This window comes from Ambystoma mexicanum, chromosome 4q, assembly GCF_040938575.1.
Source record: "Ambystoma mexicanum isolate Mex_15411 chromosome 4q, UKY_AmexF1_1, whole genome shotgun sequence".
NCBI classification, from domain to species: Eukaryota; Metazoa; Chordata; class Amphibia; order Caudata; family Ambystomatidae; genus Ambystoma; species Ambystoma mexicanum.
This window is the reverse complement of record NC_090928.1, coordinates 1,245,436,849-1,245,462,942: the sequence shown is the minus strand read 5'-3', so window position 1 is coordinate 1,245,462,942 and position 26,094 is coordinate 1,245,436,849. Positions and strand designations below refer to the sequence as shown.

The 26,094-nt window shown below is 47.1% G+C and overlaps 1 protein-coding gene across 1 annotated transcript in view; it reads right to left on the bottom strand.

Moving 5' to 3' along the window:
- LOC138467361 (exportin-5-like) overlaps positions 1 to 26,094 on the bottom strand; it is a 419,600-nt gene that overhangs the window by 56,571 nt on the left and 336,935 nt on the right. The gene's annotated exons all lie outside the window — the stretch shown is intronic.

Sequence of the window (26,094 nt, the reverse complement as noted above, 5' to 3'; positions counted from 1 at the left end):
AGAAAGGCAAAGCATTGTGAATCGAAGTGGTCCTGCGACAGATCAAGTAAAATCATGTGCACAATTGAAAGTCTTTGATGTTGATACAGTAAAGAAAGTTGATGGCAATGTGGATAGAGTTTGTCCGAGCCCAGCAAAGGGAGATCAATTGAAAGCTTTGTGTTAAAGCAAGTTTGTGTTAAAGTAGATAAATTGGTCTGAGCACGGCAGAGGGGGATCCAGGGTGAAAAGTGAAACACCAGAGAAACTGGATACGTGAAAATACTGAGAACATTGTGTTAAAGTGGATCTGAGCTCAGCGGGGGAGGGAGGGGTTCCGAGGTGAATACTGAAAATCCTAAGAAACTCGTGTACATGCGAAATACTAAAAGGAAAGGAACTGTATTGTTTGTTGTATCAGGCCCTCTGAAAGAAGAGACTTTGAATGGCAGAGACACTTTGGCATAGAAGGCCATGATGTTGAAGTTTTGAACTACACCCTCGTGCTAGAGAAACCAGAGACTGTGGCAAGCTCGAGTGTGCCGCCTTGTCCAGTGCTGAAAACCTGGGGAAGAGAAGCCTACGGCTGACATTTCTTGAACATTTTTCTTTTGCATAAAATATTTTCCCCCACTATTTGTATTTAGAGGTAAGGATTGGCAATAGGTGTATTAGTTTAGGCCCTTATTTTGTCAAGACACCAGTAGGACATGCGTTATTATTTGATGGTCGTAGCGTGCTCCCATCTTTAGATTAACCCTTTAAGTGCCAAGGACGAGGTATCTCGTCCTTGGAAGTGCACACGCAGTGCCAAGGACGAGATAGCTCGTCCTTTTTGGCACCTTGTTTTGAGCGATCCCTGCAAAGCAGGGATCGCTCAAAACTGTAATCCAACCCCCGGGCTATGCGAGGGGGAGGTCCCCCCTCACTGCCCGGGGGTTGGATTTCCTTCAGTTTCACGCCGACGTGCGTTACGCACGTCGGCGTGAAACGGAAAGTATTTCCAACGCAGCAGCCATTTTCGGCTGCTGCGTTGGAGAGAGAAGGTGAGTGCCCTTCTTGTTCCGCCTCGATCTCCGGCTGTATTTCAAGCCGGAGATCGAGGCGGGTACCGTTGGAAAGGGGAGATTCTCCCCTTTCCAACGGTACCCATTGTGTGACTTTGCTGCCCGCGGATCGGGCGCAGGGCGCCTCGATCCGCGGGCAGCAACGTCACGGATCAAACGAAGATCCTTTTGTGACGCGTGGGGGAGGGGGGGCTGCTTACTAGGTAAGCGGCCCCCTTCCCCCGTGGCCCCAAAGCATGGGGCCACAGCGCCAGGGACCCCTGGGGGCAGATGATCACTGCCCCCGGGGGTGGGGGGGGGAAAAAAAAAAAAAAAAAAAAATCGAGGGAAGGAGGGAGGTGGGAGGGGGTTTTGGGCCCTGGGGCCCACTGGGCCACCAGCGATTGACCTAAAAGTGGTGTCCCTGGAAAGGGGACTTTCTCCCCTTTCCAGGGACACCACTCATATGCCGCATTGCTGGTCACGGATCAGCGCAGAGCGCTGATCCGTGACCAGCAACCCACTGAACCACCATGGATCTGTTTGCGAGTTGGGGGGGAGGGGGGCTGCTTCAGGTAAGCAGCCCTCTCCCCCCCCCCGGCCCCCAAAGCATGGGGACACATGAAAATGTACCCTGGGGGCAGATGGCTGGCCATCTGCCCCCAGGGAAATATATATAAAAAAAATAATAATAATCTGAGGGATGGGGGGAGGTGGGAGGGGGTTTGGGGTCCTGGGGCCCACTAGGCCACCAGGGATTGAACAGAAAGTGGTGTCCCTGGAAAGGGGACTTTCTCCCCTTTCCAAGGACACCACATATGAGGCATTGCTGGTCACGGATCGGCGCAGAGCGCTCGATCCGTGACCAGCAACCCACTAGACCACCATGGATCTCTTTGTGAGGTGGGGGGTGGGAAGGGGGCTGCTTCAAGTAAGCAGCCCTCTCCCCCCTCCCGACCCCAAAGCATGGGGGCACGTGTATGTGAACCCTGGGGCAGATGGCTGACCATCTGCCCCAAGGGAATGTAAAATAAAAAACAAAAATGAAATGATGGGAAACAGGGTTGGGGGAAGGGGTGGGGGCCACTAGCCACCATGGATTTTTTACTGAATGAAAGGGAGGGGGTGTCCCCCCATAGGGGCGGGTGCCCCCCCAACCAAAGTAGAAAGGGGGCACCCCTTGTAACCCTCCCTGGGGGCAGATATCTGTTCCTAGGGAGGGCCATCTGACCCCAGGGAGGGATGCATGAGGTGGGGCCCCCCCTATCTGCCCCCAGGGAGGGTTGCATGAGGTGGGGCCCTCCATTTGGGGTGGGGGGGGTTGAGGGCCACCCCCCGTTGCGGTACATCATGCGCTGCCAATTTAGGGTGGCCCTCAGCCCCCCCTAAAAAGCAGCCTGTGGTTTTGTAATTTTTTTTTTGTTTACCCAACTTTGCTTGGTGCAGATGGCCACATTAGTGTGGCTATCTGCCCCCAGGGTGCCCAAACCCTACTGCCCCATCTATTGGGGGTCCAGCCCCACCTTTTGGGGTGGCCCTCTCCCCCCTCACCCCAAATGGAGGTGGGGTGTACCTCACGCAGCCGTTTGGAGGAGGCCCAGGGAGGCCTGCATGAGGTGTGTCCCCCAGCCATTGGGGGTGGGGTGGGGGGGGGCACCCCAAAAGCTGGGGCAGGACCCCCAATAGATGGGGCAGTAAGGTTTGGGCACCCTGGGGGCAGATAGCCACACTAATGGGCCCATCTGCACCAAGCCAAGTTGGGTAAACAAAAAAAAATATACAAAAACACAGGCTGCTTTTTAGGGGGGGCTGAGGGGCACCCTAAATTGGCAGCGCATGATGTACCGCAACGGGGGGTGGCCCTCAACCCCCCCCCCACCCCAAATGGAGGGCCCCACCTCATGCAACCCTCCCTGGGGGCAGATATCTGCTCCTAGGAAGGGGCATCTGACCCCAGGGAGGGATGCATGAGGTGGGCCCCCCCCTATCTGCCCCCAGGGAGGGTTGCATGAGGTGGGGCCCTCCATTTGGGGTGGGGGGGGGTTGAGGGCCACCCCCCGTTGCGGTACATCATGCGCTGCCAATTTAGGGTGGCCCTCAGCCCCCCCTAAAAAGCAGCCTGTGGTTTTGTATATTTTTTTTTGTTTACCCAACTTTGCTTGGTGCAGATGGCCACATTAGTGTGGCTATCTGCCCCCAGGGTGCCCAAACCCTACTGCCCCATCTATTGGGGGTCCTGCCCCACCTTTTGTTTTGTTTACAGCTTTTTCTACCCGAGCAGCTGCAACGTTATGTGAGTACTGTTTTTTATTATTCTATGGTTAGGGCCCACTGTCAGTGGGGTGGGTGAGACTGGGGCTGGATTGTTGGTGGTGTGGGTGGGAATGGCCCGTCTGGGCAGATCACCTCCAACTGTCCTGGAGTTGCGGCTTGGCTGCATTACAGCTTTTCCCTTCGGGGAGGTATTGGCACACTGCCGAGACTCCTTGGTGGGGAGAAGCTGTAACGCAGGGCAGCCAGGGCTCCAGCAAAGTCGGCGGTAATATCCCTGGCCTTGGGCACCCTTCTCCCATGTGGGTCTTTGCTGGTGGTTCTGGGTATTACATTCTGGGCCGATTTGCGTAAGTCAGACCTCTGTGGATTCCCACGGGTGTCCTCTTTTGGGAAATGCATGGGGTTCCCTGTTTCCCTTGCTGGCTGCGACACCCTAGGCCCAAATCTGTAGGTTGCCCACATGAACAAAATGGGCAGTGGCGAATGGCTTGGGGTTCCCAGTTGGTTACCCTTTTCCTTTTGCGCCCCCGGTAGGTGCACCCACACATGTGAGGTACCGTTTTCATCGGGACACCTGTGGGAACGCGGGACGGTAGGCCATGTGTTGTGGGGGGCGCGTTTCGATGGGTGCGGCGAGCGAAATGTGCGGAAAAAGCGTCTTTTTCCCCACATTTCCGACTTTGCAGGGCTGTCTGGGTAAAAAAATCTGGGGCGATGGGCGCAAATCACACCTCTGCGGATTCCCACGGGTGTCCTCTTTTCGAAAATGCATGGGGTTCCCTGTTTTCCTCGGTGGCTTGGACACCCGAGGCCCATATCTGTAAGTTGCGCCGGTCGGCAGAATGGACAACAGACTTGGGGTTACTTGTGTTTTAGGCTTTCCCCTTGGCGGCCAGGTAGGTGCACCCACACATGTGAGGTACCGTTTTCATCGGGACACCTGTGGGAACGCGGGACGGTAGGCCATGTGTTGTGGGGGGCGTGTTTCGATGGGTGAGTCGAGCGAAATGTGAGGAAAATGCGTATTTTTTCCCACATTTCGGACTTTGCGGGGGTGTCTGGGTAATAAATTCTGGGGCGATTTGGGCATATCATACCTCTGCGGATTCCCACGGGTGTCCTCTTTCCGGAAATGCATGGGGTTCCCTGTTTTCCTTGGTGGCTTGGACACCCGAGGCCCATATCTGTATGATGTGAGAGTGTGACATTTCCGGTGTGAAAACAGACTTGGGGTTACTTGTGTTTTAGGCTTTCCCCTTGGCGGCCAGGTAGGTGCACCCACACATGTGAGGTACCGTTTTCATCGGGACACCTGTGGGAACGCGTGACGGTAGGCCATGTGTTGTTGGGGGCGTGTTTCGATGGGTGCGTCAAGCGAAATGTGCGGAAAAAGCGTTTTTTTCCCCACATTTCGGACTTTGCAGGGGTGTCTGGGTAATAAATTCTGGGGCAATTTGGGCATATCATACCTCTGCGGATTCCCACGGGTGTCCTCTTTTCGGAAATGCATGGGGTTCCCTGTTTTCCTCGGTGGCTTGGACACCCGAGGCCCATATCTGTACATTGTGCCGGTCGGCAGAATGTCTGAGTTTTCCCTCTGAAAACAGACTTGGGGTTACTTGTGTTTTAGGCTTTCCCCTTGGCGGCCAGGTAGGTGCACCCACACATGTGAGGTACCGTTTTCATCGGGACACCTGTGGGAACGCGGGACGGTAGGCCATGTGTTGTTGGGGGCGTGTTTCGATGGGTGAGTCGAGCGAAATGTGAGGAAAATGCGTATTTTTTCCCACATTTCGGACTTTGCGGGGGTGTCTGGGTAATAAATTCTGGGGCGATTTGGGCATATCATACCTCTGCGGATTCCCACGGGTGTCCTCTTTCCGGAAATGCATGGGGTTCCCTGTTTTCCTTGGTGGCTTGGACACCCGAGGCCCATATCTGTATGATGTGAGAGTGTGACATTTCCGGTGTGAAAACAGACTTGGGGTTACTTGTGTTTTAGGCTTTCCCCTTGGCGGCCAGGTAGGTGCACCCACACATGTGAGGTACCGTTTTCATCGGGACACCTGTGGGAACGCGTGACGGTAGGCCATGTGTTGTGGGGGGCGTGTTTCGATGGGTGCGTCGAGCGAAATGTGCGGAAAAAGCGTTTTTTTCCCCACATTTCGGACTTTGCAGGGGTGTCTGGGTAATAAATTCTGGGGCAATTTGGGCATATCATACCTCTGCGGATTCCCACGGGTGTCCTCTTTTCGGAAATGCATGGGGTTCCCTGTTTTCCTCGGTGGCTTGGACACCCGAGGCCCATATCTGTACCTTGTGCCGGTCGGCAGAATGTCTGAGTTTTCCCTCTGAAAACAGACTTGGGGTTACTTGTGTTTTAGGCTTTCCCCTTGGCGGCCAGGTAGGTGCACCCACACATGTGAGGTACCGTTTTCATCGGGACACCTGTGGGAACGCGGGACGGTAGGCCATGTGTTGTTGGGGGCGTGTTTCGATGGGTGAGTCGAGCGAAATGTGAGGAAAATGCGTATTTTTTCCCACATTTCGGACTTTGCGGGGGTGTCTGGGTAATAAATTCTGGGGCGATTTGGGCATATCATACCTCTGCGGATTCCCACGGGTGTCCTCTTTCCGGAAATGCATGGGGTTCCCTGTTTTCCTTGGTGGCTTGGACACCCGAGGCCCATATCTGTATGATGTGAGAGTGTGACATTTCCGGTGTGAAAACAGACTTGGGGTTACTTGTGTTTTAGGCTTTCCCCTTGGCGGCCAGGTAGGTGCACCCACACATGTGAGGTACCGTTTTCATCGGGACACCTGTGGGAACGCGGGACGGTAGGCCATGTGTTGTGGGGGGCGTGTTTCGATGGGTGCGTCGAGCGAAATGTGCGGAAAAAGCGTTTTTTTCCCCACATTTCGGACTTTGCAGGGGTGTCTGGGTAATAAATTCTGGGGCAATTTGGGCATATCATACCTCTGCGGATTCCCACGGGTGTCCTCTTTTCGGAAATGCATGGGGTTCCCTGTTTTCCTCGGTGGCTTGGACACCCGAGGCCCATATCTGTACCTTGTGCCGGTCGGCAGAATGTCTGAGTTTTCCCTCTGAAAACAGACTTGGGGTTACTTGTGTTTTAGGCTTTCCCCTTGGCGGCCAGGTAGGTGCACCCACACATGTGAGGTACCGTTTTCATCGGGACACCTGTGGGAACGCGGGACGGTAGGCCATGTGTTGTGTTTGTGTGGTTTTCATAACGTTTTGACCCATTTGCTGGAGCCCTTTGTCTCACAACCCTTTCTTTTCCCAAATGTGACCTACATTTAGTCGCTGCTTTAGCCACCATACACTTTTGTAACCTGCACAAGTCACCTACCCTTGAAAAGGTCTGCCTGTGCTCTTTCAAAAAATGTATGGCTGCCGTTCCTCACCACATTGGTTTTCCCAATTTACACATGCTAAGTGCGTCTGGTCAGACCGTGAGCGTAAAACTCCTGTGTACCATGGCTCAGTGTTTGGCTTGTGGTATTGCTTGTTTTGTACAAACACTACAAAAATGGTATGCTCTCCTAACTGCAAGAGTCGGGGGAATGTAGCGGAGCATTGCTTTTCTCAAAATTCATAGAAGCCATTGCCGTACCAAGCCAACCATGTCCAACACATACCTTTTTTTTCAGTCATTTTCCCGCTTTTCCCCCATTCGATGGCAGTTTCCCCTACCTAGTTGTTGCCTGACCTATACAAATCACCCCTTCCTAAACTTGGAATTTTGTCTACTTTTCAGAAATATATGCCTTTCTGTCCTCCAATTTGGCTTTCCTGCCCTTTTCTTCCATTCCGTCCATGCATGTCCAATTGGCAAAAATGGCAAAAATCGCCTACCTCTCACAAAACGGTTGATATCCCCATCAAAATAATTTTTTTCCATTTCCACTCAACCTGTTCCTGAAAGCCAACACATTGGGGAACTCAGCACAGCAAACCATTTGTTCCTAGCTCTTACAAGGAAAAAACCACTGGCTTCTTTGTGCATCATTTTATTGGCATTTTTTGAAAAAACCCAAAATTTTCGCACATTTTCCTTATTTTCTCTCACCCCCCTACAGCAACCTGGGATTCCTGGGTGGCGTTACGACCGCCTACATGTGGGAAGAAAAGGAGCCAAATTTGGCCGAGATATCTCATGTAACAAAAAAGTTACAAGCCATTGAATGGCCACATACCAAAATCACCAAAAAAGGCTCTGGCACTGGGGAGAAATACCCATGGCACTTAAAGGGTTAAGGATTAGATAGGTGTTTTTCAAACCCAATTGACGTTCAATAAACACCCTTGAAATTGCAGTGTCTTACTGTTGATACCATGCCTTCCGTACAGGGGTCAGAAATGTGAGGCAGACAACTTGATTTTCGACTTTGGCCATTTTATGAAGGAAAATCAGTTGAATGAACGCCTCACTATCCCTACCGGTTTACAGTGACATTTTCGAACGTCACATTTTTTAAATGCCATTTTTGACACAAAAATGCAGAAAAAAATGTCACATTTTTATTTCTTTTTTTAATAGGGGGGATTCCCAACCCCCCCCCCCCCCCCCCCCAACGCCCTTCTTTTTTGGTTTACACTAATTTTACTAACGAAACAAACAAAAAAAAAATAATTCTGAAATTTATTTCCCCCCCGACATATTTGTTTCGGGATATTGGCATGTCGAAATTGTGTTTTCGAAAATTTAACTGGATAACAGCCCTACCCCCAACGAGGAAATCTCTGCCTAAAATAAACTAAAAGGGAACACTCTAACCAAAGGACTTTTAGTTCTGATCTTGCCCAGGTGGTTGGTTCTTTGAGTCGTTAGCCCTGTACAATTTATGATCAAATGTTTAAAAGTTTGTTGGTCATCGGCTGTGCAAAATCTGCAGGTGGTATCCACTTTTGGGATAGTAAATATCTCAAATGATTCCAGAGTTGCTTGAATGTTGAAGGTGGGAATTTCATTAGATATTAGGGGGGGTGGGGTTGATTGGTGTTTGTTCAAGCCATAGATTGTGCTGCAGTTTATGCTTTAGTCTTGTTGCTTCTGTTCGAATCCAGTCCTCCTGCCACAGCTTTTGTTTTGCTAGATTTGGATTGGCAATCCGAGTGTCTTCCGTGGTATTAGTATATTTTCTTTTTTTTGACCGAATGTTACATTTGACCGAATTTGGCTAGTAACAGTTGATTGAATAAAACCAATCAAATAGGCTAATATGTGCCGAACATAGGGAGCGGGAATTACAAGGGTGTCCCCCACTCCCTATGTTTGGCACGTATCAGCCTTTGGGGATTGTGGGGGTGTCCAGCTCGCTTCTTCAATATTGGAGGCGAGGGACCAAAAATAAAAAATAAATAAAAAAGGACCCTGCGGCGTCGGATCCGACCAGCGTTGGAGGGACGGATCTGACGCTGCGCGGCAGAAGTGGACCAGGCGGTGAAATCAGCGGTAAGAGGGGGGTGAGGCATGATATAGGATATGATATGGCATTGATAATGAGACTATACACAAGTGTTTCAAGGTGCGACGAGGCAAGAGAGGGGGAACAGAGGAAGACAAAGACAACAATCTTACTATCCCAAGTGACATTTAGATCGAGCAAGTGCAGGGGAGGGGGTAAGTGCCGGGGGAATGGAGAGGAGGCAGTGCAATACATGACAACAACAGAAAAGAATTAAAAACAATAGTCAAAAACTGCAGACAGCTAGTGGCAAGAGCTGGTAGGGGGCTGTAGGGATAGAGAAACAGCCCCCAAGTGCAGGGGTTGCCCGGGAGGAAGTGTAGGTGTGCAGCTGGCCGGGGGGGGGGGGGGGGTTACCTGGGCATGAGATCAGAGGGTAGCCACGTGACAAGTGCCGTTTCAGTCAGGAGTTCTGCAGGGGAGAGGAGGAGAGCAAGCAGAAGCAAGAGGAAGGTCTTGAGGTGCTTCCGGACCCGGAGAAGGTTCTCCTCAAGTGTCAGGGAGGCTGTTCCAGAGGGAGGCCCTTTCAGAAGAAATATCTACCACCAACTCATTGCTTGGAGAAGCGGCTGACCCTGAGGGAGTTGGAGGCAGATGAGCGAAGACACAGAGAAGGAAGATATTTAGGAAGAGAGAGTTGGAGGTATTGAGGCACCAGGCCCCAGAAGGTCTTGTGGACAATGCAGAGGGTTTTTAACTTAATGCTCGCAGCCACTGGGAGCCAGTGCAGAGATTTCAGTCCTGGAGAGATACGATCTCTGGGCTTGAGGGCAAGGACAAGTCTCGCAGTCCTGTTCTGGAGGAGTTTCAGAGGGCGGATAGCAGAGCAGGCAGATTTAGAAAAATGCTGTTGCAGTAGTCCAGCCTAGAGAGAACCAGCGCTCTGGAGACAGTGAGCTTCTGGGGGAAGGAGAGGAAATGAAGAATAACTCTGAGGAGGTGCAGCTGGTAGTGTGACTTCTTAGAGAAGTCAGATGTGAGGAAAGAAGGAGAGAGGAGTTGAAGATGACCCTGAAGTTTTTAACCTCACAGGCGGGAGAGGGAAGAGGGCCAAGAGAGGCCAGCCAGAGAGCAACAGTAAAGGACAGAGCACGTGTGCCGATGAGGGTAACCTCCGTCTTACTGGCATTAAGACAGAGATCATTGGTGGCACACCACTCCAGGATAGCGGACAGGCAGTGGGAGATGAGAGAAGAAGAGGTGGCGGAAGTGAGCCTGAAAATGAGCTGAGTGTTGTCCGCATAGCACAGAAAGTTGGGGCAGAGAGCGGCAATGCAGTGGTCAAGAAGTGCCAGGTATTGGTTGAACAGTCTGGGAGAGATGTTAGACTCCTGGGGAACATCACAGGTAGAGATAGAGATAGAGAGAGGACCCAAGTTGGACCTGGGAGGGTCGATCAGAGCGGAAAGTGGTCAGCCAAGCCAGGGCCTGATCGGTGATACCCAGGTTATCACGGAGATGGTTGAGCAGGATGGCATGGTTGACCGTGTTAAAGGCAGAAGAGAGATCAAGTAATATGAGGACACGGGGTATTGGAGTCCAGGTTGGAGAGTAAGCCTTCACAGATGTTCAGGAGAGCAGTTTCCGTGCTTCTGGCAGCTCTGAAGCCAGACTGATGGTCATGGAGACAACCAATTCAGTGTGAAGATTAAGCTGGGTGATGGCCAGCTTTTCCAGAGGTTTGCCCAGGAAAGGAGTGATGGAGATTGGCTGGTAGTTAGCAGGGCAGGAGGGATTGGCAGAGGGTTTCTGAAGAAGAGGGTGCACGAGGGAGTGCTTCAGGGGGTGAAGGGACGGCGTCAGTGGCGAAGGAGTGGTTGCAGAAGTCATCCAATGCAGGAGCCAGGGTGTCAATGTGGTCCTTGATTGTTTTAGAGGTACAGGGGAGAACCTATTTTGAAGAGACTTTCATAGATCAGACTTGTCTAGAAATCTTGTCTGGGGAGAACAGGGGAAAGGCAGAGAGGAGGAGAGGTGGCCACAGAACGGCAAGAGGAAGAAGGGGGGAGGAGGAGAGACAGAGATAACAGGAGGTCCTGAGTTTTAGAGATGAAATGAGAAGCCAGGGCCGTGTAGAGGGCCTGGGAAGGGACAGGAGAGGTAGAGACTGCAGCAGGAGTGGCCAGCTCCTTGCAGATTTTAAAGAGTTAGGCCCAGTTGTTGGATGCTGCAAGGACACAGGCTTGGATGTGTATCATACGATATGATGTTGCATGCGGTCAGTTTTCGATCTGTTTTTTACGACCGATTTCTTTTAGGTCACATATACCTAAACCTCTTTTGCGATTCCTGCATTCTCCATGATATCTATGCACACCCTTTTCCAGGATTTTAATGGGAAATCTTAAGAAGACGGTTGCTCCTTTAATATTAGGTACGGGTCTGGGGTGTTGGGCATGATGCATTTCCTGTATAAAGCCATGTTGTTCCATACTACCTTTTAATGGATGGAAATCAGCGCCATCTCATGCCTTATAGCTGCAATTGAAGTTCTTCTTGCGAGCTTTAAAGCCCGTCTCCAGAATAAGCCTTCCAGGGTATTTGACATTTTCCAAGGGAATGACAGCAGTGCTTCTCCTCCATATGTGATTATTGGCACGACTTTCATCTTGTAAAAATCCAGGATCTCCCGGAACCTGAATTTGCTGTACCTTTTAGGAATTATAGTGGCCTGTGGCACCAAAAAAATGTTGACACATATCAATTCCAATTGTCTGGTCTTGTCATCAGCACTTGATCTTATATATACACCCAGGTAAATCATGTATTTTACAAGGGTAGTTCAACGTTGTTCAGGGACCATCTAAAACATCTTCTTGATTCTGCTCGTCATTTTTCTAAGGACCATAATTTTTGTTTTTCGCACGTTGAATTGCAGGCCATTTTAAGAACTTACTTCTGCAAGCTGGCCAGTCTCCGCTGTAGACCTATCAGAGTCCTATCCATGAAGACTAGGACATCAGCATAGAGAGACTATGCAAGGGGAAGTCCGTTAATTTGAGGAGGAAATGCCCTGGCTTCATCAAGGTTCTTGTGTAGATACGAAAGGAAAAGGTTGAACAGTGTTGGTGCTAAAGAGCAGTCTTGCTTCAGCCCTCTCTGGGTAGGGATTTCTGTTGATAGAAGTCCATCTGCGTTCAATCTTACCTGGACTACAGCGTTTGTCTAGAGGGCCTGGATTGCTCCTAATAAATGAGGAGGGCAGTTCCAGTTTGCATTCTTTTTTCATTAATATGGTGCATTTTAGTTTTAAAAAATGTTTTACACAATCATAGCAATTACATTCCATCAACATTAATTCACATCATAAATATCTATGAACTAAATTGTACAAATGTCACAAAACATTAGCCTCTACCATATATACAGAGGTGATTGTTTTCTATTATAAAAATCACAAAAACATTTCAGATAAAGCATGCTAGAAATGAACAATCTCTCGTCCCTTCCCAACAAGAGCATTTCAATATCAACAATTTACATGATAATTTCGATATAATCAGGAATTTCTAGACAAAACAAAAAAAATGTCTTTTCCCATAGTAGTTCTCTCAAAGCTGTTGAAAGCCTTTCTTTAAATCTATTAAGGCCACGTATATATTTCAGTTCCATTTTTTAAGACCTGCATTTTTAAAAGACTGGTCAGGAAAAGGTTAAGATCTGTTCTTACTCCTTTGATGAAGCCAGCTTGTCAGAGGATCTCTTTCTCCAGTCTTAATGATCCATGCCTGCAGATGTTTCAGTAATACAGCTGCAAAACTTTTTCCCCCAGCATGTCTAACAACGCGATTGGACGATAGTTGTTAGGATCTGTTCTGTTCCCTTTCTTCTTTAATCACTTTTTTTCCAGGATTCTGGTATCACTCCCCCCCTCTAACACTCCAAGAAGAGTCTAGTAATAAACCGCAATTATGCCAGAATTAGATTTAATTGTTCTGTAGGTGAGACCGTCTGGGCCCAGAGCAGTTGCCCGGTTTGATTTTTTCATTAATTCGTCCAGGTTATCCTCATCGAGGGGAATAGTCCAAGGTCTGGTGTCCTGAGAAATGAAGTCTTTTTTCGTTGGATTCTTGGGTCCAAACAAGTTCTGATGGAATGTTACCCAGTTTTCGTCTGTCACTGCGTTTGTCAGGATTGCATTCTGGGGTGTTGATGTTTTGTTAATAATTGCCAAATGGCCCTGATTTTTTTTAATGTTCTTTCTTTTAACATCAGCCGGATTTTGTTCTACTTTATTGGCAATCAGCCAATTTTTATACATTTGTTTTTTTTTCAAGGCTTCCGTTTTCAGGTACAGATTTGAAGATCTAATAATCAGCAAGTCCGAACTTCAACTAGCTTTTCTTTTGTCCTAAGGCATCATCCTGTCATGTTTGTGGATGAATTTTGTTTTACCTAGGGGCATTGACTGAAAGCTTACATTCAAGTAAAAGCAGGAGTTAATTTACCCCTCCTCCCCGATCGCTCCGAGACTTGTAGGCGTTAGGGAGATTTATCATTATTGTGCTTCATCCCCTCTCCTAGTGAGACCACAAGCATTTTTGTGGGACCTCTGGTCCTGGGAGGACCGTGAGTAAGAAAAGATCAGCAGACCGAAGAGAGTGAGGGGGGGGGTGTAGAATGAGAGCAGAGAGGAGAGGTAAGGAGGAGCAAGGTTGTGAAGAGATTTAAAGACAAGACAAAGGAAGTGAAATTTAAGCTGGGAGTGGAAAGGAAGCCAACCTAAGTGAGAAAGGGAACTGGGAATAGAGTTGTGAGGGGAGAGAAGACAGAGGGTGCGGATGGCAGAGTGGTAGAAGGATGTCAGGGGGCAAGATGGGAGGCAGGGAGACCTAAGAAGAGAAGATCAATAGAAGAGACGAGAACAAATGAGGGAGGATATTAAGAGTTTAGTAGCATGAAAGGTGAGAGAGGAACAGATTTTACGGATGTTAAAAAGATGGTAGCGACATGCACGAGAGGTGAGGGAGATAGGAGTAAAGGAGAGGGAAGAGTCAAAGTGAATGCCAAGATTATGAGCATGGTTGGAAATAGGAAGATTAGAAGGGGGAAATAGAAGGAGGTAGAGAGGAAGGAGGAAGTGTGTTAGAAGGAAATAATAATACTTCAGTCTTGTCAGTGTTGAGAGAGATAGTGAGATGACCTTTTAATGGTGGGAACATCCAGTTCCAAGAGTAACTTTGAAACAAGCCATCTCCCGAGGTCCTAGGAGATTCCAGAGCAGCAGAACTCCAATACCAGAAGACCTGCTGCCAATTTAGAGTGCATCGTTGTGAAAAGGCCGAATCTGTCCAAATCTGTGCTGAGCCCGTAAGGATACTCCAGAAATCCGATCCAACACCCCCAGACTCCTCACCAGAGTGTGGGACTGCAGGAAGCAAAGAAGATTGACTGGGCAATCCATGTCCTTTGTTGGTGCTGCTGAAAAGGTGCCAAAACCGCACAGTGAACCAATACGTTGCTGAAGGTCATACCACAGATCACCCCTCGAGACTGCTGCTGGAAGACATCATTGATTGTCATGCTTTTCGTCACCAGGCCAAGGACTCCAGAGGTCAGGTCCAGATCTGACACATCGCAGAGGAGCCAACAAGAACACTTTCTTCAAACTCCAGGTACTGCTGAAAAAGGCATTGCTTACCCGATTCCAAAAAGTAGCTCCAGAGCATTGCAGTGCACATAGAGGTGTCCAGGGCAACCCCCTCTTACCTCTAACCCAAGCTGCTGCTGTGTCCCCTTCTCAAGTCCGTTTTAAGGTCTTGTTAGTTGCCAACTTGCTACTTCAATAACTTTAGACACGGGAAGAAATCTGCAGGAACTCTTCATTATTAAGATTTCAAGCCCTCTCCGAACTGCCTTTAGCAAGGGATGCGTTTTTGAACTTCAAAGACTTGCCAGGCGAAGAAACCGTCTCTAGAATCTTGAACTAAGCTATGTTGCACTAACCGCTTACTTTTAATCCGTTTAAGTGACTTTTCTATATGAGTTTGCAGAGTAAATGCATTACTGTATAACCTGTTGAAAACTGCACGAGTGCGCAATTACTGATAATACGATAACCTTGTCTTTTCCCTTTCTAATGTTGCTACAAATGTAATTACGAACAAACACAAAAGTGAAAGTGCCCTTTGAAGTATATTATCTAGTATTCCTAAGTGTTCTACTGTTACCATCTGAAGTATTTAAAGTGATTTTGGTGTAAATATAATAAATATATATCATTTAAATAAATAAATGCTTAAGTGCTCCTTTGTTGTGCCTGTCTAAGATACAGAGTACTTACCTACAGCTCACATATTTCCTTTTAAGATAAGCCTGACTGCTCTGCCACACCTCCAAGGTCCTGAGCTAGTACAGTCTGCTACTAAGAGTTGGGGATCTACAAACTACTGGGAAAGCTTAAAGTTTTACTACCAATAGGACTTTCGGTCTAATGAGGATCTGATTTCTGCCTTCCGATATCATATCTCTTTAGTCGCAGTTGTTTATGGTCGAGTTGATGTGCATTGCTAGTCTCATATTCTGACAAGCGAAAATACAGTCCAGGGTCTTCAAGTGAGTCCCATTTGACCAAGTGGCTCTTCCTGGGATATCGCCTTTGTTTGGCTGTTTAATATTTCAAGGTTTCTGGTTTCCATGCCCTTTGTCCACATAGCAGATCCAGCTTTGGCTTTATTGAACATGCTTTCCAATAGAGTTTTAATATTGCCCTTTTCATCCAAACATGCAATGTTAAGATATCCACAAATTAATATTTGTGGAGGGTTTGGAAGGGTCATATACTCATCTAGAGTATCAGTGATGGTTTCTATGAAGCTCGTTGTATGGATGGCATCCCGATTCCAGTACAAATTAAATGTTAGTGTGTTTTGCCCTGGCTTTTTGGAATTTTCCGGACTTGACAATACAGTCACTTGCGTAAAGGGATTTGGGTTGCAAGATTACATTTCCCCATTCCTGATTTAATGAGGGTAAGGCGGCCTGATGACTGTCCTCCTTTATCACCCCTGTAGGCAGGATTAAAGTGGACGCTGTAGCCATCCACAATTGGGAGAGTTGTTATCCAAGTCTCCTGGAAGCAAAGGATTTGGCACTTTCTAAACTCCATATTGGTGATGTTATGTAAGTGGCTGAATCCTCTTGTATTCCATGACGTTGGTGTTCGATAGTTTCTCTCATTTAAAGTAGTGAGCTATTTATCATTTTCTTTAAGTTGCTTCACTAGGCGTCAGCATTCCTTGGTCTTGTAGGCCACGCCTTGTTTCCTTTCGTGTACGAACTTCCCTTCACCAGATCCAAACCAGGGTCTTCTCCACAATTCAAAGAAAAAACCAAGGAAATACGATTTAACATAAAGTTCCAAAACAGTTCTTAAGTACTTGTACTCAAGTTCACAGAGTTCTGTTGCTTCAACAAAGTACCTCGAAAACGTCATAAGCTCTGACTCCTCATGGAATAAGAACTGTCTCCCACTTGTGGCAACAACACATAGTTTGAGCAGGATGGCTCACCACAACCTTAACTGAAGAAAGAATTGTAACTTCTCTTCAGCCAGCTTTTACAACTGTTCAGCAACTGTCACAATTCAACAAGTTTATTTCTATTAGTACCTGTCTCCAGCACGTGCACCTTCTACTACCTGGGGTATTCTTTCCCCAGGTTTCCTAAGGGTAATCACCCTTATGCCCTATGGGTATACTTGCCCTATGGGTATACTTGCCTGCCCATCTACTTATTCAACCACCAGAACAGGAAAGTGCTTCAATGGTAAATTAAAACAACAACTTCAATAGTCTTTGGTATAGAAATGTTAGCAGCTTTCAGGGAATAAAACATCCACATGAATCCATGCACATTGTCTCCTGGGTAACTCATTCCAGAACAGCAGCCTGTGTGCCACCTTTCTTTCCACTCTGCTTCAACACCAATATAGTGGTTATGATAACATCTTAAGACTCTTCTGCAACCTTTGCTCATCTCGCTCTAGATTGCTCATTTCCAGAAGGGCAGCCTGTTTGCGTTCTGCTTCAGTAGTTACACAGTAGCTAGGATACAGTATTTTTCTGTGGCTACCTTGCTTTGGCAATGTGAGTTTAGATGAGACCCATTCTTAACATATGAGCAGAGGTTCCTACAACCCTTGGGATTTGCATCACTTCCCTCTGGCTTTTGGCAATGCTTGGTGATCTCAAATTGCCTAGGTTTAGCTTTCTCTTGGGTTTGGCATTGCTTGCATGCCTTAGGTCTTAATATTGTTTCCCCACTGGATTGTTGGGATCGCCAAAAACTCCCAAAAGGAACATCACAGCTACTTTGCGTCTTTACGTGCAACCTCTGTGGGTTTCTGATAGTTGGATATTCAGTAGCAGTGCCTCCGTCACTCACACGTGGACAACGCGGCTGACCTGGAGCATGCAAGCAGCACCTGAGCGCTCCGGTACCACTGGCAAGTGGGGAACTCACAGGGTAAGTTGGTACTGCTCGGTACTCGCTGCCCGTTAGCTTCTGTAGCTCCCCTGGGCCTGGCAAACAGTTTCTTGGGGTTTGTTCTCTCCGCTGCCACACCAGCTAAGAGCCTTCCAAGCTCCTACGAGTCTCCTGCATGACCCAGTCACCAGAGATCTCTCTGCGTTTTCCACTACGTTGATTTTTGGCTGCACAACGTCCGCAAGGGGTATAGGGAGAAGCGCTGACCCTCTCAGGACCCGCAGTGGTCCCAGCTTCTTCTCACTCTGTTAATCCCGCCTCCACCTACAGACACAAGCCACACAGCGTACACTGTTTCCTCTGCTTAGATTTCTCTAGCTTCAGTGCCTCTTCTCCATCTTCTCTCCATAGTATGCACCCGAGGGGGCCATTTAAAACCACACAGTCTCCCTCCAATTACTGCTCACTGCAGTTTTGTTCCTCAGCATCGCTCTTCCTCGTCCCAGTACTATGGAAATTATGGCACTTGAAGTCCAGAACCAAAGAGTGAGTTTTCTTAACCTTTTTCTTACTCCGGTTTTGGTCTCCATTTCTTATAACCTACTAAGGGGATGTTATGTTACTTGGAATTTATATAGCGCTCTATATATCATTGGTATGATCTCAAAGCGCTGGTAGGTGAACGCACTCAGAGAACCGCAGTTCACGTCTGTAGAGCGTGGTGGTGTTTTAGGGTGCGTGGGTGCACCAGTTATGTGTGCAGTTGATGTAAAAGCTGTATGGTAGCTGTATGCTAGAGTTGGGTGCGGTGTTGAAGATATTATTGGAATTTGTGCAGTCTGGTGGGCGGACATCCAGACTGGGCTTGGACGGAATGTCATCGGATAGCTGCGTTTTATTAGGGTGTTGAGGTGTTAATGGGGTAGTGTTTGTATGTGAACAGCTAGGCCGAATCTGTCAAGGGTATAGCTGCATTCTAATTGTTTGATGGTGTAGAGTAGAGAGTAAGCATAATGATATGGGATTGGAGGGTTTGCGTGGGATTATGATCCATTGTAGCAAGCGAGGTTTCTAGGTTGAAGTTACTGGTATCACCAGTTCTATCCAAGTGTAGCACGTGCAGACACTTTATTATCATGTTTAGATGTGATACAGGCTAATGTTCACAATTCCAAGCGTGGCATTTGGTAACATTCACAATTCCATCCGGGCCCCGTGCAGGCCAATGTTCATAGTTATATGTAAATGTGGTATTTGTTAATATTACACAAATGTAACTAAGTTTGGCAATTGCTAACATAATCATGTCGAATCAAGATCCTATCAGGCGCAGTCTAATGTTCACAATTGTAACTAGTTGAGGCATTGCTAATATTCACAATTCTGTCTGGGTCTGGCGCAGACTAAAGACCACAATTCTAACCAGGTGTTGTAATTGCTAGCATTCAATATTCCGTCGGGGTCTGACACTGGCTAATGTTCACAAATTAAACTAGGTGTAGCGAAGCCAACATTCACAATTCCATCTGGGTCCGGTGCAGGCTAATGTTCTCAATTCTAACCAGGTTTGGTATTACCAATATTCACAATTCCATCTGGGTTTGGGCGCAGGCTAATGTTCACAATTCAAACTAGGTATGGCGTTGCTAATATTCGCAATTCTATCCAGAAGCAACGCAGGCCACCGTCCATAAATCCAACCAAGTGCGGCACATGTCAACATCCATAATCCCATCCACGTGCAACGCGAGCCAACGTTCACAATTCTAGCCAAATGCAGCACTCGCTATCATGCACAATTCTGTGCCGGTCCGGCGCAGGCTGATGTTCCCAACTCTCACCAAATGTTGGACTACTCAACATTCACAGTCCTATCCAGATGAGACCGAGGCTAATTAGTAATATTCAAACCAAGTGTGGCATTGCTAATGCTCACAACCCAGTCTGGGTCAAGCAGATGCTAATGTTCACAAATCTAATTAAGTGTGGTATTACTAATTTTGTACAATACTAGCACAAGGGAATACATTGTCGTAGTGCAAACAACGTATTATTTGTATGCGTTTTTGTACCAGGGCTCCTAAATGAAGGGATATCTTACAGTATCTCAGAGAGGGAACAAAGCACCCCCACAACAGCACGGAACATATGACTCCTAACACCTTCCTATCCTAAGTGCCGACAGAGGCCTGCGGGCTTGTCTGCAGGCATCTTTTCAAAGTCACCTGGCAGCAATTGGCAGTCAGTCCCCTTGGACTGTAACAAAAGGAGGTTGCCTCCCCACTCTTAATCAGATGGACTGATCTTCATTAGGAACTCTTTGTCCAGATGCACATCTAAGAGGTAGCTCACCAGGCCCCACGCTGACTGTTTCCAGTAAGCAGTCTATTTCTCCCAAAGAGAGCTTAGCAGGACATGTCACTGCTTCCCAAATGAAAACCTGACCATATTATGCAACTTCTTTGGAGAAAAAGCATTGCACAAGGCCCCCAGGTTCATACTGTCTTACAGAAGGTGAACCTTTTAAATAGACACTTGCACACTTCCCCGACCACATTCTTCGCCAGGCAAGCCTCGATTTACTTTAAACTGATGCTGCTTTTTTTCTTTCTTTCCATGGTCGCAAAAGCTGCTTATTTTCAAATTGAGCAATGTTTACTTTTACTTAGTTACACGATTTCATACGCAGTCTTACTGTCCTGCTCGGCCTCTTCACTAAAATTGTCAATTTCTTTTTTTTATATTATCAATCTAAAATGTAATCTGAATTCCAAAACGCTGCGCTACCACCAGAGTCCAGAAGATAACATGTGCTTTCTTAACCAATTACGCTTAGGCGGGTGGTGCTAATGGCCTCTCTGATTCCTTTTGGCAGGCACCACTGGGAATCTCGGGTGTGGCTTAACAGGGGAAGCGGCCTCATTAGCAGAAAACAGGATCTGCCAGCTTTGACCTTTCAATAGGGCGCAGGTGCCAAGCAGCTACTCTGGCGCTGCTTTCATCACCCATAGACGCACACAGTAGCCCCTCTCCTCTGTTCACCAAAAACACTGCAATCGGCAGCTGCAGGAAATGTCAGCTCTGTGCAATTGAAGTCCCCTGTCCCTTGATCCCAGTCAGCTGTAAATGCTGGGGATATTGAAGCCCCCTGCCCCTTGATCCCAATCAGATGTAAATGCTGGGGCTATTAACAGTGATGAGTGAGGTGTTTGTGCACCTCTCCAGCCTCCCTGGAGCTTCCTGCACCACCCGCCCTGCATCATGATTCAGTGTTTGTACATATGTTTACTCGCGCCTGATTGTGGGCCTCTGTTCGCGTCTGTCTGGGCCTATTATATATAGCTTGTTTGTTGTGGTGGAACTTCGGCTTCGAGTAATAATTATTCGGCCGAATAATTACTCAAAGCCGAATTTCGGTACACCCCTACTTGGAAGTACACAGACCCAAGTATAGACCTTATTTTAAGTACCTAACAGTAGTTCTAGGGAAGTCAAAACCTTTTCATACACATTCAGTATAGGTCAAGCCTATTCTTGGGGAGAAAAAAAACAATGGTTATTTTTCACAATTACATTCAGTAATGCAAGGACAGTAGACCCTTCAAGTAGTATGAGTCTCAGTACAAATCACTTAGTCAACTGGACAATATACTTTTGGTGAATAGTGGAACACTTATTCTAGGTGCAGTAAAACCAATAACTACTATTGTAAAAACACAGTTATACTAGGTAAGACCTAATGATGTAATATACAATTACAGGTGCTTTTGAAATCAGGGAACCCCAGAATGAGGTAAGCAGTAACTCTTAACTTATTTTGGATGGCACACAGCTAACACAAGGTAAGTAAAACCCACATACTTTTTAACCTCACAATGAAGGGGAAAGTAAAACCCACGGTCACACTTTACTGAATTATTCAGTTATTCTAGGTAGGCAACAACCAAATTCAGACTTAATCTGGACAGGTAAGCAGCAAGTCAGGGGAAGCAAGACCTAGTTGGGGGACACTCATACAATTATCCTCAAGGGACTAATCTGGTGATACCAACACTTTACTTTTGGGAAGAGGCACAACCTAACTACAGGAGAGTAAAATACCTTCACATCTACTTTCTATTAGACTGGCAAAACAGTTAAGGAAGAAAATAAGTTAACCATACTTTTAAGAATAGTGCATCACATATTCAAGATCAGTAAGAACTTTTGTAACTGTTCACTCTTAGCATTACAGTTACCAACCAACCAACTCTTTACAAGTAAGTTACTTTTAAACACTTATTTTCTTTTCTAGGCAGAAGTCCCAATCCCTTGAAAGTCTTTCCCTTATTCTTGGAGCATGAGTGTTCTCAGTGGCAGAAAGAGGGGGGTTCTGGGGGGGGCGGGGGGGGGGTATTAGGACTAGTGAACAAAAGGCAGTCTCAGAATAGGTTTGTTAGTAGCAAAAGTCAGAGTTCCTTAGGAAATCTGGGCAAATAGTTGAGTACTTGACTTTAGCGTTAGAAGAGGGTCTAGGGGCTTCGCAGAAGACACCCTAGCAAAATTCTAGCAGTGGGTCTCAGTTCACTGGATGAGAGGCCTCCCCATCACAGAAAACAACCCACAACTACACAGAAATCCTAACAGGCTTAAGCTAAGTACATACCCAAGCCAACACAGTACCTCAGCATTGAAGAAGAATTTGCAGCAGGAGAACTTCAGGGTCTTCAGCCAAATACCCGGTCAGTGGATTCCTCGTCGTGGTGACTGAAAACAAGACCTCAAAAGGGACTTTGCAGCAGGGATTGATGAAGAAGGCTCTAGGCAAGGTTTCCCTCGTGGCTGAATGTGGTTCTGCAGATTTGGCTCCTTTTCAAGGAGCACAGAAGACCGAAAATTGCAGTTGAATTCTCGTTGTTACAAAAAGGTCCAGCATTCTCGGGATGGGACTTTTTGGACTATTCGTGTCTCTGGAGATCCACCAGGATGCCCACAAAATTTCAGCGAGATTTGGATTTCGGAAGACCGTGCACCGCATGATAGCTTGAGGTCCCAAGGTATTGGGGTATTGCAATAACGCAAGGTCGCAGCAACGTGTGGGATGGCTCAAGATGCAGGTCGTCTTGAGTCCAATGGGTCTCACCAGGCTCTGGGTCAGGGTTGTTGTTTTCGGAGTCCCCAGGTCAATTGGAAGGAAGGGCTACAGCGGGCTCCGGTTACACAGCAGGCTCTCTGGTGGCTGGAAATCGTATCAGCTGCTTTTCCTTCATCTTTCTCTTCGGTTTCAGTGGTCTGCTTTTCTTCAGCTTCCAGGTTCACAGTATTTATCAGGAATTACAACACAACCTCTGTATTCTGCCCCTGCATTTTACAAGAAGGGGCGGTCTGGTTGTCCAATCAGGACAGCCAGCCCCCCCGCCCCCACTGGGATTTGTCCCCATTCAAGCAAGGCGTAAGAAAAAGGGCTGGGGAGTTTTGGACTCCTCCCACACTTCCTGCTCTCACAGACAGACTGGAGCCTGGGCGGGGAGTCCAGGGAACTCTCGCCGAAGACAAAAATCACACAAAGGAATTTCCCACCCTGGATTTCAGGGGAAGGAACAAGAAACGACAAGAAACACTAAAATGGCGAAAAAAAAGAAGACAGGGGCCATTTTGGTAAAGATTGACATCCTTAGGCCCCTTTACTGCAGCTGTGAACACAGCCCGCGGTAAAGGTGCACCAAATTAATACTAGGGAGCATTGCCACCAGCCATTGAAGGTAAGCTTGTCACTAACAGAATTTTTACAGTTCTAATGTGAAAAGGGATACATTGCATCTCCCCAGCACTCACATAAGGTGGGGTGTGCTGGTTTCACTTAAAATGTAAAAGGGATCCAAAGATCCTTTCTACCCTTGGGAACTGTAGTTCTCTCAAGGTTAGCAAAATAAAGTTAAAAAGGGGAGCCCCTAGGGCAACCCAGCAACAACAGGCACCTATTGCCAATAAGTTGTTAAAGAGGATAACTTTAAAAAGACACTATGGAGAGTCTTAAGAATGACACCCATAAAGAGAGTAAAAGATTCTGAGTGTGTGGAAAAAGGTTCCCACTCACTGAGGTAATTAAGGAAAAATATCCTACTAGTAAAGCAAAAAGTTCTGGGGTTGACCCAGGTCAGGAAGATTTACCAGTTCTGTGCAAATCTTACCTAACAGTAAGCTATCCAGTGGTTTGTAGATCCCAAACTCTTAATATCAGTCTGTACTACTCAGAAACCTTGGTAGAGACGCAGAGCAGTCAGGCTTTTTTTTTAAGAGGAAGATGTGAGCTGTAGGTAAATAGACTGAACCCCGTCCGTAATGCACCTCAAAGAAACAATGACATACATGTATATTAAAATATAGATTATATAAACAAGAGTCACTGTTAAATACCTAGCACAATAAACCATCACACAAAGATATACTTTTCAATGCTTTAAAAGGGTCACTTAGTTGGTAGTTGCTGGACGTATACAAATGTTAAAGGGGTTTGACAGTTGTATCGGTAATACCACGCACCCACAAAAGTAATACAGTAATTGTATTTATTCTGCATACACATAAAATAAAGTTATTTTTGGGAAGGAAAACAATTGGTGAGTGTTATCCTAGCAGAGCTTCATGTTTTTGGAGACAGTTTTGTGGCACAGCAAGTCTTTCAAAGTCAAAAACGTAACCCTAGCTAAAAGGCAGTTCAGAGAGGCTCAAAGTCTTGCAAAGCAGTAGAAATCGAAAGTTCCTGTAGATAGTTTCTAGGAAGGAAGATACAAGAAGGCTTAACCAACATTGCAGACCCTGTTAAAGGACTCTAAAGAGACAAGCAGCGGCTTGGGTCTGAGTTAAGAGGGGATTGCCCTGGACACCTCAATGTGCACCCCAATGCTCTGGAGCAACTTTCTGGAATCAGGTGAGCAATACATTTTCCCCCGTACCTTAGGTTATAAGAAAATGTTCGGGGTGGATGCTCCACGATGTTGCAGCTTTGGACCCAACCTCCAGATTCCTTGGTCTGGTGACTAAAGGCAGGGCAATGGACGGGATCGCTCAGCAGCAGTCCCGAGGGAGGATCCTTGGCATGACTTTCAGCAACTTCTCTGGTCACTCTGTGGTTTTGGTGCCTGTTCTGCAGCACCAAAGGACATGTGGTGCCCGGTCAATTTTCTTTGCTTCCTGCAGTCCCGCACTCTGATGAAAGGGTCTGGGAGAGTTGGATCAGATCGCTGGAGTTGCCCTTGAGGGCTCAGCAAAGATTTGGACTGATTCAGCCTTTCCACGACTATGCACTTGTAATGGGCTACAGGTCTCCTAGTATTGGGGTTCCGCAGCTCTGGAAATTCACAGGACCTCAGGAGATGGCTCAAATCAAAGTTCGTCTTGGGACTGGCTGTTCCCACCAGCCAAAGGGGAGGAGCCATCCTATTCAGAGCTCCTCTGTCACAGAGAAAATGGGATCAGGACAGCAGTGGTTGCTTCACTGTGTTGCAAAGGGTCTGCAGGCATCTCTGGTCGTCTTCTTCTATGGTTACTTCAGCTTCCAGTGGTAGACTTACTTTTCACTCCCGGGGCCTCACCTTTTAAACAGTTTCAGCACACGCTCCTCAGCAATCTCTCAGCAATTTACAGAAAGAGGCGTTTGGCTGTGCAATCAGGACAGCCAGACCCCCTGTGGTAGCTAGTCCTATTCAGGCAGTCTGGCAGACAAAGGACAGGGGGGGCAGGGGGGTGGAAGACTCCTCCCCCACTCCCTGCCTGCCCAGACACTCTTGAGCCTAGGCGGGGCCATCAAGGGTTCTCGCCAAAGGAAAAACACACACAACAGCCTCCCTCTCCCACAATGGTAGAAGGGCGAACAAAGAACAACCACACTAGTACTGGTGAAAAAAGAAGGGCGGCCCCAAGATGGTACTTGGATGCCCCTATTGTGCACTACCGAGGCTATGGACATAGCCTGCGGTACATAAATTACACAATAGTTGGTAGAGCACGTCCACTGCCACCAGCCATAACTACGAGATTGACTGACTTAAAAGTCACAGGAGCAGAGAGAAGGGGGATACCATGTATCCCTTTGGCACTCCACTGAAGGTGGTGTGTGCCAATCTCTCAGACTCAAGTTTTAGGAGCTTAAGAACTGTAGTTACTCTAGGATAAAGAAAAGAATCTCAAGGGAGGACCCTAAGGGTCCCCAGCAACACTGCCCATGAGGAGCCATGTGCTGCAATAGTAAATTACAGATACCTTTAAGAGCTATGGAGACAAATAGACTTTATAGTACAGGTAAAATGCATAGAATAGTGTTCCAAAAGACAGAGCCCATAAGAATGAATGAGTGGGAAAAGGCTGCACTCATTCAGGATTAAAGAAAAAGGCCCCGAAATCCAGCAAAACGTACTGGGGTTCTCGATAAGAGAGGGGATAAAGTATAAACATGATACATCTCCCTAACAAGGACCCCTTGGAATCGCTGTGCGTAGAGGGGAGAGAAAGACTGATCCCTGACACGCAAAGACAAGAAGAGGTCCGGCTCTCTGTGGGTCGTCTTTAAAGAGCCTTCACCACTCCAGGTACTCAAGGTACCTTTGGCCCTGCAGGTAGTATTTCCCACCCACTCATCCACCCCAGAGAAACAAAAAAACGCTTTTGGCCGATCATGTTTCTGTACACGTGCTACAGATTCCTTATCTAAACCTAATCAATGAAATATATCATCTTTGGCTTAGAATCTAAAGTACTATACTGTTAAGAAAACTGTCCCACAAATCACAAGGGAAAGTTATCAAAGAAATTAATCAGCACTGATTCTAAGAAAGGTAATTTTCCAAGAGATGAGAAACACAAATAGTTTAATAGACTGGTTTTCCAAATGCTAAAC